The sequence below is a fragment of the Mytilus galloprovincialis genome, chromosome 4 (genome assembly GCF_965363235.1).
Source record: "Mytilus galloprovincialis chromosome 4, xbMytGall1.hap1.1, whole genome shotgun sequence".
In the NCBI taxonomy this organism is placed as follows: domain Eukaryota; kingdom Metazoa; phylum Mollusca; class Bivalvia; order Mytilida; family Mytilidae; genus Mytilus; species Mytilus galloprovincialis.
The window spans coordinates 88206060-88224811 of record NC_134841.1 but is presented as its reverse complement, the minus strand read 5'-3'; the positions used below and the strand labels follow the sequence as shown (position 1 = coordinate 88224811).

The window sequence follows — 18752 nt, the reverse complement described above, 5'->3', positions numbered from 1 at the left end:
CTGGTGAAGTCTCACTTAATCGTTTACTTTTGTATAAATACTATTTTCCATTCTATATGTCTTTAGTTTAAGATACTATTTTGACTATCTTTCCATTGTATTTGTCTTGAGTTAAATAGTGTTTTTTATTGCATCAACTGTCTTCGGATGAAGAAACTATCTGGATATAAAACGATAGATAATTTCCACTCAGTGAAGACTGGGCCATCTTTTTACTTTTCCACCTCAAACATCAATAAAAATGGTAACCATGTTACTGATCGTTAAATCAGGCTTCAAAGGACATTTTTAGGTTGCTTTCAATTGTTGGTGTGTAATATCAAGAAACTTCATCGTAGAATTGAGTTATACACCATATTTATATATATATCGTAGCACCATATAAACAAGTTTCTTTTGAATATAAACACTTCAAAATTTACCAAACACGATGATGCCGAGAAACCAATTGCAACAATTATCGTTTTCGAAGATATGAAACAATAACTAGAAATTCAAAATATGAAATCAAAATTAAGAAATGCAATACTTAGAAGAACAAAGAAATCACTGCAGTATGCACTTGAGTCAGTCACAGAATGATAACAAACGTTTTGCTCTCGTTACTTCTGTAACAGGTTTTGGCGTAACTGATTGTAATCGTACAATGTTTGAGAAAATTCTATCCGAATTATGAATCTAGGTATTCAGTGCATAGTGTGTTAATTTACGTTTTTTGATTGAGTTAAGCCTTCCAATTAATATTTTATCGTGTGGTTTTCTATGTTGTGATGTTATGCTACTGTTTCAGAAAAAGGGAGAAGGTTTGGTACCATTAACACGTTTAATTCCGCTTCAAATGTTTGCACCTGTCCTAAGTCAGGAATCTGATGTACAGTAGTTGTCGTTTGTTTATGTAATTTATACGTGTTTCTCGTTTTTTATATAGATAAGACCGTTGGTTTTCCCGTTTGCATGTTTTTTCACTAGTAATTTTAGAGGCCCTTTATAGCTTTTTGTTCGGTGTGAGCCAAGGCTCCGTGTTGAAGGCCGTACATTGACCTATAATGGTTTACTTTTATAAATTGTTAATTGGATGGAGAGTTGTCTCATTGGCACTCACACCACATCTTCCTATATCTATATAGTATCAAAACTGAATTATTAGAATAGAAGAAAATATACTGCCTGAGAACATGAGAATAAGAGTTTTTTTTTATCAAATTGTCCCATTTATTAATGAATATTAGAAATTTATTTATTTTCAATTTGATATGACTATAAAATTGAGAATTAAAATGGGGAATGTGTCAAAGAGACAACAACCCGACCTTAGATCAGACAACAGCCGAAAACCACCAATGGGTCTTCAAAGTATAGTTTTTATAACACATTGTTCACTTATAAGCACTCGAACGACTAAAGATACATGTAGTTGATAATATCTACAGACATATTTCTAACATTCAATTGAGTTAAATTGGCAATTAAATTCAACGCTGGACGTGCACAAAATTCAAGTAGCTAGTGTTATCGATATAAGTAGTATGTAATTCTATTGTGAGAGAATTTTTGTTTTATTTCTTAGTAATTGTGAAACAAATAATACATATATTAACATTTTAGACCGAATACAAGGTAAAAATTATCAAATTAAACTGTTAAAGATATTGCTTATGGAAATACAATATGGTGGATGTAATTAATAAAACAATACCACGCAATGTATAAGATGTGAGGTTTAACGTCAAACAATAACGCCTCAACAACACAAATTACTAAAGAAAACTAGAGGTCAACATGTTGTTTAGTATTAAACAGCTATACAATAGATGAATGTCATTATTTGCGAGAATATGAAATAGTTTATCAATTTTAATGATTTATTATATAGTTATATATTTAATTTTGGCTATCCATGTGTTGTAGATTCTTGAACTCCAATAGTCTATCGAAGATTGAGGATGCATATTTTTCAAAGTTAGGAAATCTGACGGAATTGTGAGTAACATTTTTTAATTTTTGTTACACGTTCGATCAACAATCGAATGATTATTAGTCGTAATATTCTCGGCGTAGGCTGCAACTTATTCAACAATAATTGAAATTTTGATTACGGCTCGGGCGAAATTACTAACTTTCCATCAATGAAAGCTGGAAGGCAGTCATTCAAGCATTGTCTTCTCTCATTTTAATGAAAAGTATTATTGCCCCTCTGCTTTTGTACATTTTGAAAATTACTCTGCCTCTTTGTCCGTTCATTTATTTAAACTTGAGTGTAGTTATCATGTATACACTTTCGAATATCCTGCATTAAAGTACAAATGTAGCCTCATCTTTTGAAGCCATAAAAAAATCGGGTAATGCGGTATTTTTTGGCCGTCTACATGACTTTGTTTACAAACACAGGTTTTTTTTGCACTAATTCCTACAATGATTGCATCACCTTTTCTATCCTGTAGTAGAATAATTTTGACGCATTCAGCATTGTTATTTTTTTAAACATAGTTTTGGTCCACATTTATTGAAAAACTTTATCTACCAATCATTGCAGCACAGGTCCTAAATTTTAAACTGAAATATCTTTTCCAAATCAGCCGATCTTGATGACGCACATATCTATTCAACGAATTTACTCTTGAGATATGCTAACATTTGCACATATAATTTCCTATCAAATCTAGTTTCTCGGTTTTTGTTCTGTCTACTGCCTTGAATACTAGTTGCACAGAGCGTCACAAATGAAATAAAGAAAATATGTCTAATAGTTAGTATGTTAACATTCATGAACGACCCAAAAATGGATTATTCAAATGCATTGACATGGTTTAATATGGATCAAGACATTTGAAACACAAATTATTTATATGGTAGTTTTTTTATCATTATATTTCATATTCAAATAATATATATTGTTTAGCTCAGATGCTGTCATACTAATCAACGTTCTAAAAAATACCAATAGTGACTATGTTTTATATACATACTAACTTCCACTTCATGTGTTTACAATACTTATTTACACATTTGTAAATGATGCCTTTACTACAATACATTAGAAAGGATATTAGATCCAGCATACAGTAGATTGAAAAAGAAAGACTACAACAAAACCTGAAGGTTGGACTAAAAATATTTAAGCGAAAACAATAAAATGACCACTAAACAAAACAAATTCAAAATCATTCATAACCAATTTTCAAATGCTGATATTTATATAACTATTCAATAGATACATTTCTGTCGTATGCATATACGACATATACATAAGCACTTAGTCTTGCTGTTCATGTTTAATGCGCATTATAAAGAAAAATAGAGAAAAATTTCGACATATGTGCGTGTGGGGGGGGGGGGGGGGGGTTGCACTGAAGTGTCCGGAAAATATCAACCTGTCCATTTATCAATAATATATTTATTTAACATTATCACATAGTTTGGATTTGTAGAGTAAACCCATAGTATGACAGAACATACATCTTACTGTAAGTAAATCAATCAGTGAATCTATACAAGATCGTATGTGTAACTGTTCAAATTTTCACATGACTCGGCATGAGATATAGGTTATAACAATTTCGTTTATCTCTAATAAAGTTTAATTTCTTTTTATGAATGTATATGTTTATTATATTTTAATAGGCTATTGAATAATAATGGTATATTTGTTATATCGGACAACGCTTTTCGTTATTCAAGAAATTTGCAGAAATTGTAAGTAGTTAAAGAATTAATTCCTGTCTTTGGAATATTGAAAATACGCACAAGATCAGGGATTAACACTACGAACTTACAGTTTTACACACAACAAAACGTGTTTTTTTTTTATTTGTCATCCCGTAGCAATTTATAACTCACGTTAAGGAACCCAGACATATTCCAAAATTTGTAGCCACACTTCCGTCATCTTTTCACCGAATACGATTTATCGATGAATGTTTTTCTACAATAAGCAACACGACTGTTAACTCTTTTCGAGCACCTGCGTTTAGCAGATGTGTGTGGTGGAGGTTGTGGACACCATGTGTGTTGTGAAGGTTATGGACACCATCACGAATTGGTGGATCCATACGATGTGTGTTAACCCAAACTAGCTAAGGACATTTTTACCACATGGTAGATTGTGGTTTGTCATTATGTCATCTAATCTTTTAATTACCAAACGTGACTTATTCCCGATTGTGACTGTTTTGCTGAGTGTGAATTCGCATTACTATAAGACGTGTTACGGTACTTGTCTATCCCAAATTCATGTATTTAGTTTAAATGTTTGGTGTTATATTTGTAGTTCTCATCGGATTTTGTCAAGTGTGTTGACGTCTTTTCTGTTATGTTTGTGTGTTATGGAAACAAAAATTAATCACCGCCGTCATTTATTAGATTTAATTTTGGTCAACATGATCTGTACGATAGTTTACGCTTGGAGTTGGATTCATAACAGACTGCACATATATAAATATTATAGTTAATTGCTATTAATAAGTATTGCTATATGCATTGTGTTTAAATGCAATATCAGTATTTAGTTCTATTTTAATCTTTAATCAATCTTAATTCTATCTTACTTTTGAGATATAGTTTTTCATATGTGACGTAATTTTTCTGCTGTTTCAGAAATTTCATATATTCAAATGTGACGTAATTTTTAATGCCTTTTCACCATCGTATGTGACGTAATTTTTAATGCCTTTTCCCCATCGTATGTGACGTCATTTTCATAATTAACTGCGTTGAGGCCTGGACTGAGTCGGGTGTGTCTATTCTGTGTTGGTCATTCATTATGTACTAGTATTCGTGTTTGTTTTATGTAATGAGTTAAAACTTCAGTTTCATTATGTATATCTGTTATATTCATTTGATAAAATTTACTGTTTGCAATAGTATTAATTGTTCTAAATAATAAGGATGTTCTTATCCCAAGCATAAAAACTTAGCCGTATTTGACACAACCTTTTTCAACTTTTGATCTTCAGTGCTGTATAACTTTGTACTTTTTTCGCTTTCGATCTTTTATATCTGGGCGTCACTGGTGAGTCTTGTGTGGACGAGGCGCGTTTTTGGCGTATTAAATTTTAAACCTGATGCTTTTTGTTATTCATTAATCATGTGTTTCTTTGTCTAATACGTTTTTCTATTTATTTGTATTGTAGTCCTGTAATATGATGTTGTCATTTCTATGTTATATTTAACATTGCCATTAAAGTGCGAGGTTTGGCATGCAACAAAACCAGGTTCAACCCACCATTGTTTCCTTTACAAATGTCCTGTACCAAGTCAGGAATATGGCCATTGTTATATCATAGTTCGTTTCTGTGTGTGTTACAATTTAACGTTACGTCGTTTGTTTTCTCTTATTTTTGAGTGTAAATTGACATTGCGATAAGACGTGTCACGGTACTTGTCTATCCCAAATTCATGTATTTGGTTTTGATGTTATATTTTTTATTCTCGTGGGATTTTGTCTGATGATTGGTTCGTTTCTGTGTGTGTTAGTTACATTGTAGTGTTGTGTCGTTGTTCTCCTCTTATATTTATGAGTTTCCCTCAGTTTTAGTTTGTTACCCCGATTTTGTCTTTTGTCCATGGATTTATGAGTTTGAACAGCGGTATACCATTGTTGCCTTTATTTGTGTTGCTTAATGTTGTGTGGACAGTTTTTCTTTGGGTTTTTGTTCGGACATGGCAGATTCTATTTTTTGTTGGCCTTGTGTTTTCTTAAAAAGTACCAGAATCTTATGACTAATGAGACGATTTTAGCTTTGAAATTATCACTTTCCCCCGCATCAGTAGCAATATACCATTTTCACTTGCATAAAGGATATACATTTCCCAATTCATTCGGTATTCAAGAGCTTTCAGCTACTACCCAGACTTTGTAAAACGTACGACAAAAGTGTCTGAGCAAATTGTTGATAACTAGGGTTATGTCTAATAAGGTCTCTTTCTTTTTTTTGAAAAAAGTTCATGGGAAGATACCAAGACTTTAAAAAAAATGTAATCCGTTTCAACTTCACAAATAATACATGATGGACTTGATATGTAGAATCTAGGTGTTGACGTTGTGCCATATTTTTATAGTTTGTTTTTATAGTGATTGAGATTATCACACAATGTTGACTGCTGTACCCCAATGTTTTACATTTTTGACATTATGTCTGTTTGTTTTGTTCAAACATTATGGTCAATATAATGGAATTTTATGCGACTGTCGTTTAAGTGAGAGGTTTAGTTTGCTTTAAAACCAGGTTAAATTCACCATTCTCTTAATAAGCAAATGCCTGTACCAAGTCAGGAATATGACAGTGGTTTTCCATTTGCTTGATGTGTTTGAGCTTTTTATTTTGTCATTTGTAAAGAAACTTTCTGTTTTTAATAATCATTGATGAAAGATTTAAGCAAAAAAATATCAGGCGAGCGATTCAGGCTCTTGAGAGCCTCTTGTTCAATTTTTAGCTTTAATCTAGAAGACTGAAAAAGATAAAGAGCAACATTTATATTAAAAAAAATAGCCAGGTGTACAAGTATATCACTTTGGTACAAACTTTTCAGTCGACCGCTTATTATGATTCGAGCGCATCTGATAGAAGTTATAACTATCCTCAAATGATTTTAGTTTTTGGCTTTGATCTAGGACTAACATTGTTTAAAGGCATTTGTATGACATTGTATACATTCATAACGAGGTTTTTTTTCTAATAGCTTTAATCTCTTGTTTTAACCATTGTACATCATACAATCATGTGTTTTGATTCTTACTATTTGTTATATTATAAATGCTTGTAATTTCTTCGTTCCATGGATTTTAGTTTAATAAATTTAAAAAATATATTAAAAAGAAATTATTACTGATTAGAGAAACATATGTAACAAATTTTAGGATAAAGTGCCTTCTTACCACCAAGAACAGCAAACACAATCTGCAAGATATGATCTACAAGTAAAAATAAAATAGTCCAATCAATTTGTTTAGGGGAAGTGTCAGAAACTAACTTGATCACATTTAAAATATAATTTAAAAGTAATAGCAATAAAATAGTCTTACATTTGGATCTGGATTTTTGTCACGGTAGCATCTCAGGATCGATCATTTTGAATCTGCACTTAATTTGAAATCTGGTAGTTAAAGGCATATTGTTGACAGATACGCCTGTGATTGAAGAAAAACAATCTATCTGAAAAAGAAGATGTGGTATGATTGCCAATGAGACAACTCTCCACAAGAGATCAAAATGACACAGAAATTAACAACAATAGGTCACCGTACGGCCTTAAACAATGACCAAAGCCCATACATAATCTGTTTATTCATGTTACTACCAATGCAAACTAGAAATTCCTGTAGAACTCTATTTTAGTAGAAAAATATTTTAAGCAGTATCATTATCGAAATTGGTATACTGAGATTTTTTAAATTTATCACGAACGATATGTAAAACTGCATAACAGTGTGAAAAACATTATGCAAAGTGGGCTTTTCTAAGGAACTTGTTTTTTTAAATTCGTAATAAAAAAAATCAAGGCTATGAATATTTTTTCTTCGTCTGATGTATGTCTTATATTTTTCAGGAAGCTGAATAGTAATAAATTACTTTATTTGCAAGGAAAACTTTTTGTTCACAATGAACATTTGTTGTATCTGTAAGTATATATTACGTATCATTCATATGAATTACACACAGGACAGATACGAACCGAAAACCAAAGTCAGCTGTATATACAGCATGGAAGTGACAATACCAATATACAATGGTCATTGAGGAAGCAATATTAAATTCAATTCCAAAATGTGAAAAAAATCATGTGTTCCAAACTCAATATAAATTTTAAGACCCTAAGGGTTTTTAAATGCATTAGGCAAGTTGTCATATTTACCATTAAAAGGAGTTTTGGGGTTTATGTCAATGATAGACCAAAACAGCGATAAATATAAGCACAAGGCGATATATTGGGAATTTATAGTCTTCAACAATTGACCGATGTCCATAAAATGTGTCAAATTCTTATTCATCAAAAGTCTTTAAAAAAAATGTGAATAAATGAAACTGAAAAAGGGGAAGATTTTACGTTCTTGTTTAATTAGCAAAAATGTTTAAGGTAAACATTATTGAGTAAGATGCAACAGTAGATTTAAAAATTTATGAATTAGACATTCAAGTATAGAATGTATCCATCAAATTATAAGAATTTTCATTCAATTGAATTATTTCTATAGTTTCTCTTTTGTTATATATATTTATGATAAGAGGAACACAATACAAATGGACGACTGTTTCATCTTAAAGTTTTGATGAACTCATGAAAATTAATAATCAGAACTTCATTATATACATCGAAAAAGAAGCTTTGAAAAATGTCGTTAATTAAAAAGATAATTTTCCCGCCAATCCGATCATTAAAAAGTAAAATCACAAAAGCTATCACCAATGATTGTTACAGTATGTTCTTATGTTGTCCCGTTGCGCCGCAGCTAAATGTTAGTTAGGGGAAGGTTGAGATCTCACAAACATTTGTTACCCGGGCACATTTTTATGGCTTTTAGCAAGTCAGGAGCCTGTAATTTAGTGGTTGTCATTGGTAGCTGTCTGAGTCAATTCAGTTATTCGTATTTTGTTTTGGTCTTAAATAAGATCATTGGTTTTCTCGTTTGAATTATTTCATATTTGTCTGGTCGAGACCTTTTATAGCTTACTATACGGTATGGGTTAAGATCATTGTTGACAGCCGTACAATGACGTATAGTTGTTTACATTTACTTCATTTGGATTTTGGTGTCTTATTAACAATCATGCCATACCCTCCTTATTTTTATGTTGTATATTTTTTACACAAATATTCCATAGCGATCAATCGAATCATGATGGCGTCTGTAAAGCTTTCGAAAGTTTGCCTTCAAATATTTCATGAATTATCAGAATATATTCTTTATTTTTCTATGTTGTGTCATGTGTACTATTGTTTGTTTGTCTTTTTTAATTTTTAGCCATGGTGTTGTCAGTTTATTTTGGATTGATAAGTTTGACTGTCCGTCTGGTGTCTTTCGTCCCTCTTTTTCAACAATCAGACCATACATACAATATAATCGACTTTAAAAGGCTCTAAGATAAAAAAAAAAAAAAAAAAAAAAAATCGATCCAGTACACTAACGGCCTAATTCTTTAAAAAAAAAACTGTCTTTATCTGCTTTTGATCAGTTCGGATGGGATTGTTTTCAAAAACAGAAAATTTAAGATATAGAGAAAGTTTAGTGTACATTCCCTGGGCAATGAGTTCTAATATACATGTATAGTCTGTATGTAAGCCTATATTGATTACCTTTTTTCTTTTAAATTGATAAAAATCATTGAAATGTCTTTTTCTAATCTTTCAATGACTAAAGTGATTGAAAAAAAAGACTAGAAAACTGAGCGTCATGAAGGAAAGCTGAGCACAAGAAATTAGCATTGGTTACTTCTCATGATATATGCTTTCATATCTGGTCTGTATTAAGGTTCATAATGATTTCATTTTATTTCCATGCAATCTAATGAAAACAATATTTTGACGCTAATTATTTGATCGAGTTTACAACGAGATCAACAGTTAATAAGTCAAAGATGTTTTTTCTTGTGTTTTGTATACACTCATGTTCGTTAAATGTTGGTGTTTTCAAAATTAGTCAATCATTTCACGTATGAATGTTTAGTTGATATCTATATGTGACAATTACCTATCTGAATCAACTTAAATTTTGTTTTTCAAATATTTTGATATGCTGTTCAGCAAAGTATCCATAGATGGTATTTAAAATTTATTTGTTGTTGGTTTTTTTTGACTGATTGGTTTGTTCAAGTAATGTTTTTTTGATTTTATATTTGTATGTATAAATATACATAAAATGTCCTTAATTGTAATGATCGAAATTGATATGAGCCAGCAGTTTTTGAGGAAGCATTCGAAAAAAATCTATAATTATAATATTTTTTATTTTATCTATACATTTTTATAACTTTGCAGTTCCATTACTGTGTCTATAATACATTTTTTTATAAGTGATTTTAGCAATAATGAAATATCTACGATTGAAGCTGAAGTTTTCGGAAGATTGATAAATCTCCAAACTTTGTGAGTATACTTTATACAAGTTCATTTTTTGACAATTGCATGGTTGTATATAATAATTTAATGGAATTTTGTTGTTTGATTTGTTACCAATACTGTATGTGTGAGTAAACTTATATTCTAACTGTTGTCTGCTCGTCTGGGCGGATATTCCAGCTTGATTTTCTCTAAGAAAGATCTCATGCGAGTATTCAATGTATTATTACGAATGATTTCCTAATTATAATAATCTAATTTTGTATTATTTTCAATGAAGAAGAGGATCCTTTTTTAATTTTGCAATATTTATAATTCTTGTCCCTCTTTAATTTAACTTGAATTGTTCATATAACTACTTAATGCGTTTGAATCTACATATATATTCCATGTCTATTTGGATTGTTTGATGGAAGTTCAAACCCAGCGTCTATAATATTCAGGACTAATATATGTGGGGTTTTTTTGTTCATAAAAGCGTTTATAAAGTGTGTACACACCTTCTTTTGCATAAGTACTATTATATACCAAAAATCTGTAGTACTGGAAATCAACTTTTAACTTTCACTGTTATTTTGTTACTTTAAAATTATTGTCATATTTAGGTACCTGTATTTTACAGTACTTGATTTGTACTCGAAATTTACGATTTTTGGTTACACTTTATATATGTTAAGCATTTTAAAAGTTCGTTTTTTTCAAATCCCTTAATGTAATGATTTTCAAATATAGAATATCGCAATCACTGTTGATAATACAAGTATATCTGTATCAAAATTTCAAAACGGTCGCCATCATGAGCTGATTGGCCATTATGACAAAAGTGTGTCAGAAATCATATCTGATATTCTTCCTCAGTCATTATAATCTTCCATAATTACAGAACTGAACAAAGAAATAACACGACGGGTACCGTATACGGTGCAGGAAATGCTCACCCTTCCGGAGCACCTGATTTCACTCATGGTTTTTAGTGGAGTTCGTGTTGTTTCTTATTTATTTTGTATAACTGTTGATGTAAATGTCCCTTGGTTTTGTGAGTCTTTGTTTACTTCTTGGTTTTTATTGTTATTGTTTTTAAGTACAAATCAAGAACTGTAAAATACAGGTACCTAAAAATTACAATAATTTTAAAGTTAAGAAATAGTATTAAATATTAAAAGTAAATGTCCAGTACAACATATTTTAGTATAGAGATATTACCTATTAGAAAGTAGCAGCGTATGCAACCTTTAAAATTGTACAAGTAAACTTCATATGCAAGTTATTAATCGATATTCATGGTGTGTTTAATAGAACTTTTTTTATGTTTTAGGCTGTTGAGTCATAACAAAATATCATCATTAGACGAAAAGTTGTTTTCAAATTTGACGAACCTGAAGACACTGTATGTACAAATACCATATGCTGTCCCTTACGGGAAAAACAAATGTTTATAGTTATTTTAGAACGTAAAGATAATCGAAAATAATCTCTGCCCCTCCATTCCCATTTATTAAAACGATCTCGGAACAAGAGTTTATTCATATTTGCATTTCCAGAAACTGGTATTTACCTGTTATATTTTGACTGTAGATTTAGGTCAGAAAATTACTTGCTTGAAATATATATATCTGTGGTAGGTTGTCCTTTTAAGGTTCATCATTACAAATGGACATAAATAGCTGTATTTAACCCGCAAAAAACCCTACTCTGAGTACGGACTCACATGCGCAGTTTGAAAAGTATAAAAGCCTGGGACCCACTAGATATATAAAAATTAAATGCATTTAATGATACAGAAAGATAAAATATCTGTTGTATTTTGATGGGAATATTTGTTATGCTGAACCTTAAACTAAATATTTGATTAAAAAATGAAGTGTGTATGTTGCCATTATGGAAAGACAACATAAACCAACGACTGGTTCGTCTTTTATTTGTATTAAGAAGTTTTCAAATAGGAATGAAAAGATGTTAGCATTATACTTTTACTTCGCGTATATCTATAAAGAGTTGACCTATTACTAAATTATTTACACTGAATATCAAATGTTGAATATTGATGGCAAAACCAACAGTTGATTTGTTAAAACTATTCCACGTGACATCAAACAAACTTCATATTCCCCTCTTAGTATTATATTGCCCGCTGAACGTCGGGATTGCTTTGTGTGACGTTACCTGCGGTTAATGTTTAAAAACGTTTTGATTGTTTTTTTTTTAAGATAACATAGTAATTTCATTTTTTAAGATATTGAAAATCTGAAAACAAACAGCACAGAATAAATAATTTGCTTTTAATCGGTATTGATTATCATTATGTATGTTGTGCGTTGTAAAAAAAAACGGATAAGAAAAAAAATATGTAAATTAATATCTTATGTTCAGAGTTAAAAAAACTATAGTCAGTAGAATAAAACATTAAGTTCCCTTGCCCTCGTGAGTATGATTTTTCTTGGGTGAAATCATCTTCATATCTCCCTCAGGCACGGGAAATGAATGTATATTGTCATACTATTTAATTTTTCAGGACAATAAATAGCAACTTGATATCAACCATTGAAGATCATACGTTCGTTAACCTAAAAAGTCTTGACGTTTTGTAAGTACAGTATTTCCTTTTGTCTTGCATTGTATTCAAATTTGTATGTATTATAGAAATTGTCATAAAAGTACATATCTAATTAGCTATCAAAGGAACAAGGATTATAATTTAGTACGCCAGACGCGCGTTTCGTCTACAGAAGACTCATCAGTGACACTTATATCAAAATATTTATAAAGCCAAACAAGTACAAAGTTGAAGAGCATTGAGGATCAAAAATTCCAAAACGTTGTGCCAAATACGGCTAAGGTAATCTATGCCTTGAGTAAGAAAATCCTTAGTTTTCGAAAAATTCAAAGTTTTGTAGACAGGAAATTTATAAAAAATGACCACATTATTGATATTCATGTCAACACCGAAGTGTTGACTACTGGGCTGGTGATACCCTCGGGTACGAAATGTCCACTAGCAGTGGCATCGACCCAGTGGTTTAAACAGTTATTAAAGGTACCAGGATTATAATTTAGTACGCCAGACGCGCGTTTCGTCTTCATAAGACTCATCAGTGACGCTTATATCAAAATATTTATAAAGCCAAACAAGTACAAAAATGAAGATCATTGAGGATCCAAAATTCCAAAAAGTTGTACCAAATACGGCTAAGGTAATCTATGCCTGGGGTAAGAAAATACTTAGTTTTCGAAAAATTCAAAGTTTTGTAGACAGAAAATTTATAAAAATGACCACATTATTGATTCATGTCAACACCGAAGTGTTGACTACTGGGCTGGTGATACCCTCGGGGAGGAAACGTCCACCAGCAGTGGCATCGACCCAGTGGTTTAAATAGTTATCAAAGGTACCAGGATTATGATTTAGTACGCCAGACGCGCGTTTCGTCTACATAAGACTCATCAGTGACGCTCATATCAAAATATTTATAAAGCCAAACAAGTACAAAGATGAAAAGCATATAGCTTATATTTAATGCGTTTCCCTCGGTTTTAGTTTGTTATCCCGATTTTGTTTTTTGTCCATGGATTTATGAGTTTTGAACAGCGGTATACTACTGTTGCCTTTATTGAGGATCCAAAATTCAAAAGAGTTGTGCCAAATACGGCTAAGGTAATCTATGCCTTGAGTAAGAAAATCCTTAATTTTCGAAAAATTCAAAGTTTTGTAGACAGGAAATTTATAAAAAAAAATGACCACATTATTGATTCATGTCAACATCGAAGTGTTGACTACTGGGCTGGTGATACCCTTGGGGACGAAACGTCCACCAGCAGTGGCATCGACCCAGTGGTTTAAATAGTTATCAAAGGTACCAGGATTATAATTTAGTACGCCAGACGCGCGTTTCCTCTACATAAGACTCATCAGTGACGCTCATATCAAAATATTTATAAAGCCAAACAAGTACAAAAATGAAGATCATTGAGGATCCAAAATTCCAAAAAGTTGTACCAAATACGGCTAAGGTAATCTATGCCTGGGGTAAGAAAATCCTTAGTTTTCGAAAAAATCTAATTTTTGTAGACAGAAAATTCATAAAAATGACCACATTATTGATTCATGTCAACACCGAAGTGTTGACTGCTGGGCTGGTGATACCCTCAGGGAGGAAACGTCCACCAGCAGTGGCATCGACCCAGTGGTGTAAATAGTTATCAAAGATACCAGGATTATAATTTAGTACGCGAGACGCGCGTTTCGTCTACATAAGACTCATCAGTGACGCTCATATCAAAATATTTATAAAGCCAAACAAGTACAAAGATGAAGAGCATTGAGGATCCAAAATTCAAAAGAGTTGTGCCAAATACGGCTAAGGTAATCTATGCCTTGGGTAAGAAAATCCTTTGTTTTCGAAAAATTCAAAGTTTTGTAGACAGGAAATTTACAAAAAAAAATGACCACATTATTGATATTCATGTCAACACCGAAGTGTTGACTACTGGGCTGGTGATACCCTCGGGGACGAAACGTCCACCAGCAGTGGCATCGACCCAGTGGTTTAAATAGTTATTAAAGGTACCAGGATTATAATTTAGTACGCCAGACGCGCGTTTCCTCTACATAAGACTCATCAGTGACGCTCATATCAAAATATTTATAAAGCCAAACAAGTACAAAAATGAAGATCATTGAGGATCCAAAATTCCAAAAAGTTGTACCAAATACGGCTAAGGTAATCTATGCCTTGGGTAAGAAAATCCTTAGTTTTCAAAAAAAATCTAATTGTTGTAGACAGAAAATTCATAAAAATGACCACATTATTGATTCATGTCAACACCGAAGTGTTGACTACTGGGCTGGTGATACCCTCAGGGAGGAAACGTCCACCAACAGTGGCATCGACCCAGTGGTGTAAATAGTTATCAAAGATTCCAGGATTAAAATTTAGTACGCGAGACGCGCGTTTCGTCTACATAAGACTCATCAGTGACGCTCATTTTAAAATATTTATAAAGCCAAACAAGTACAAAGATGAAGAGCATTGAGGATCCAAAATTCAAAAAAGTTGTGCCAAATACGGCTAAGGTAATCTATGCCTTGGGTAAGAAAATCCTTAGTTTTCGAAAAATTCAAAGTTTTGTAGACAGGAAATTTATAAAAAAAAAATGACCACATTATTGATATTCATGTCAACACCGAAGTGTTGACTACTGGGCTGGTGATACCCTCGGGGAGGAAACGTCCACCAGCAGTGGCATCGACCCAGTGGTTTAAATAGTTATTAAAGGTACCAGGATTATAATTTAGTACGCCAGACGCGCGTTTCCTCTACATAAGACTCATCAGTGACGCTCATATCAAAATATTTATAAAGCCAAACAAGTACAAAAATGAAGATCATTGAGGATCCAAAATTCCAAAAAGTTGTACCAAATACGGCTAAGGTAATCTATGCCTGGGGTAAGAAAATACTTAGTTCTCGAAAAATTCAAAGTTTTATAGACAGGAAATTTATAAAAATGACCACATTATTGATTCATGTCAACATCGAAGTGTTGACTACTGGGCTGGTGATACCATTGGGGACAAAACGTCCACCATCAGTGGCATCGACCCAGTGGTTTAAACAGTTATCAAAGGTACCAGGATTATAATTTAGTACGCCAGACGCGCGTTTCCTCTACATAAGACTCATCAGTGACGCTCATATCAAAATATTTATAAAGCCAAACCAGTACAAAGATGAAGAGCATTGAGGATCCAAAATTCCAAAAAGTTGTTCCAAATACGGCTGAGGTAATCTATGCCTTGGGTAAGAAAATCCTTAGTTTTCGAAAAATTCAAAGTTTTGTAGACAGGAAATTTATAAAAAATGACCACATTATTGATATTCATGTCAACACCGAAGTGTTGACTACTGGGCTGGTGATACCCTTGGGGACGAAACGTTCACCAGCAGTGGCATCGACCCAGTGATTTAAATAGTTATTAAAGGTACCAGGATTATAATTTAGTACGCCAGACGCGCGTTTCGTCTACACAAGACTCATCAGTGACGCTCATATCAAAATGTTTATAAAGCCAAACAAGTACAAAAATGAAGATCATTGAGGATCCAAAATTCCAAAAAGTTGTACCAAATACGGCTAAGGTAATCTATGCCTGGGGTAAGAAAATCCTTAGTTTTCGAAAAATTCAAAGTTTTGTAGACAGGAAATTTATAAAAAAATGACCACATTATTGATATTCATGTCAACACCGAAGTGTTGACTACTGGGCTGGTGATACCCTCGGGTACGAAATGTCCACCAGCAGTGGCATCGACCCAGTGGTTTAAATAGTTATTAAAGGTACCAGGATTATAATTTAATACGCCAGACGCGCGTTTCCTCTACATAAGACTCATCAGTGACGCTCATATCAAAATATTTATAAAGCCAAACAAGTACAAAAATGAAGATCATTGAGGATCCAAAATTCCAAAAAGTTGTACTAAATACGGCTAAGGTAATCTATGCCTGGGGTAAGAAAATACTTAGTTTTCGAAAAATTCAAAGTTTTATAGACAGGAAATTTATAAAAATGACCACATTATTGATTCAGGTCAACATCGAAGTGTTGACTACTGGGCTGGTGATACCCTCGGGGACAAAACGTCCACCAGCAGTGGCATCGACCTAGTGGTTTAAATAGTTATCAAAGGTACCAGGATTATAATTTAGTACGCCAGACGCGCGTTTCCTCTACATAAGACTCATCAGTGACGCTCATATCAAAATATTTATAAAGCCAAACAAGTACAAAGATGAAGAGTATTGAGGATCCAAAATTCCAAAAAGTTGTGCCAAATACGGCTAAGGTAATCTATGCCTTGGGTAAGAAAATCGTTAGTTTTCGAAAAATTCAAAGTTTTGTAGACAGGAAATTTATAAAAATGACCACATTAGTGATATTCATGTCAACACTGAAGTGATCCAAAATTCCAAAAAGTTGTGCCAAATACGGCTAAGGTAATCTATGCCTGGGGTAAGAGATAACAACGACCAAAGAAATATGCTGTAGTTAATAGCTCTGGCACAGACAAAACTAATGCCGTGATCCAATGTATACATATTGGTCTGCACTAAGACATAAAAAAGGTAGAATAGAAAAACAACCATCAAGTTAAAAGTTTATTGTTTGGTAGACTGTCAGTATATCGAGTATAAAATTTTCCGACATGCAGGTCAATTTGATTTGAAATTTCAACTTATATATTTTTGCATTAAGTATTCACGTTATAAACAGTGTGATTCAACTGAAACCACAATCAACATTTACCCAATACCTTTATCTCAGCTACTGAATGTCCGTATACGGTTCGAGTATATAACGATATTATTGTGATCAACATTTAAACACTGAAAATTTTTTTTATTTTGAACTGACATAAACTAATTAGAACTGATTACAATGTCATCAAAATGACGAAATGATAGACAACAAATTGAAGACCGAACCTACAGATAGGTTGTGTTTTTTTAAACGCAATAAAATAGGTTTTGAAGTCAATATTATAAAAGTTCATCAAAGAGACCCAATTAATATTATAATTCGATTTTTGTCTTCAGACTACCCTAAGGTGACCGCAGTTGGAAGTTCAAAACTATTGTAACAAATATGGTATGGGCTATGACCGGGAGTAGAGAAACTGAATTGTTTACAATAATCCAATCTAATTAAAAACCGATCTCTCATCGCTCCTGTTTCTGATATGTCGCGTGGGAGATCTAACGAAACCCGCTTTGAGGTCACATGTGAGTGAACTAAAAGTCATGAATTTATAAAGATATGCAAATGAGTTGACGACCTATTAATAAGCCAATCAAAAAAGTTTATGAATTATTATGACTGACGATTTCGTCGTAAATAAAATGAGTTACATCTCTTTGCCTTACGTTAAACTTCCAAGATCGTGGAAGACTCAATTTCATTGGTCGAAAAAGACACACCTACTAGGTCACTCACATGTGACCTCAAAGCGGGTTTCGTTAGATCTCCCACGCGACATATCAGAAACAGAAGCGATGAGAGATCGGTTTTTAATTAGATTGACAATAATCAAACATGTTATTAATTGTAAATAATATAGAAACACAACCACTACAATTATATGCTTTGTCAAAACAAAACTGCTTATTACTGGGCTAATAATGTTATCTGGACCGAAACGTTAGGAAGTATTTGCTCAAATAAGATCCTTATCTTTATGTTGCGTTACGTGTATTAATTTCATTTCTTTTAAGTGTAATGCTGCCTGAAACGAAGTCTCTTTTCCTGTTTATTGCTTAATGACCTTTTGATTTAATGGCATTCTAAACCCTTTATCTCGGGCATTATTGATAATTGATTCAGAAAAGTGCTTTTTGTCGGGGTACATTGTAATGGTACGTTTATAATGCGTATACATAGTTTTGAATTGAATGTGTTTAGAAAAAAAGGTATATTGAAACCAGTACAAAACTACAAGGAACATTCAAAACGTAAATTCCTTTCTCAAATTGCAAATTAAAAAGCACAAAAACTTCAAACGAAAGAAAAACAACTGTCACATACCTGACTTATTACAGCATTCATTTACGTCGAAAAATTGTGGATAAAACCTTGTATTTTATAGCTAGCGTAACTTCAGCTTGTATGTCAGTCTTGAATTCTTTATATTGCAACAATGTGT

The 18752-nt window shown here is 32.4% G+C and overlaps 1 protein-coding gene and 1 long non-coding RNA gene across 2 annotated transcripts in view; both read left to right on the top strand.

Annotated features, from left to right (window-relative positions):
* Positions 1–1908: 1908 nt before the first annotated feature.
* LOC143073307 (uncharacterized) lies at positions 1909–7622 on the top strand. Its single transcript, XR_012977474.1, has 3 exons — positions 1909–1980; positions 3622–3693; positions 7546–7622. It is a non-coding gene; the product is annotated as an uncharacterized LOC143073307 (long non-coding RNA).
* Positions 7623–12571: 4949 nt separating this feature from the next.
* Positions 12572–18752, top strand: part of LOC143073306 (uncharacterized) — a 42438-nt gene continuing 36257 nt past the window's right edge. The window contains exon 1 of the mRNA XM_076248737.1: positions 12572–12637. The gene's annotated coding sequence lies outside the window, so the exon portion shown is untranslated. The remainder of the gene's footprint in view (positions 12638–18752) is intronic.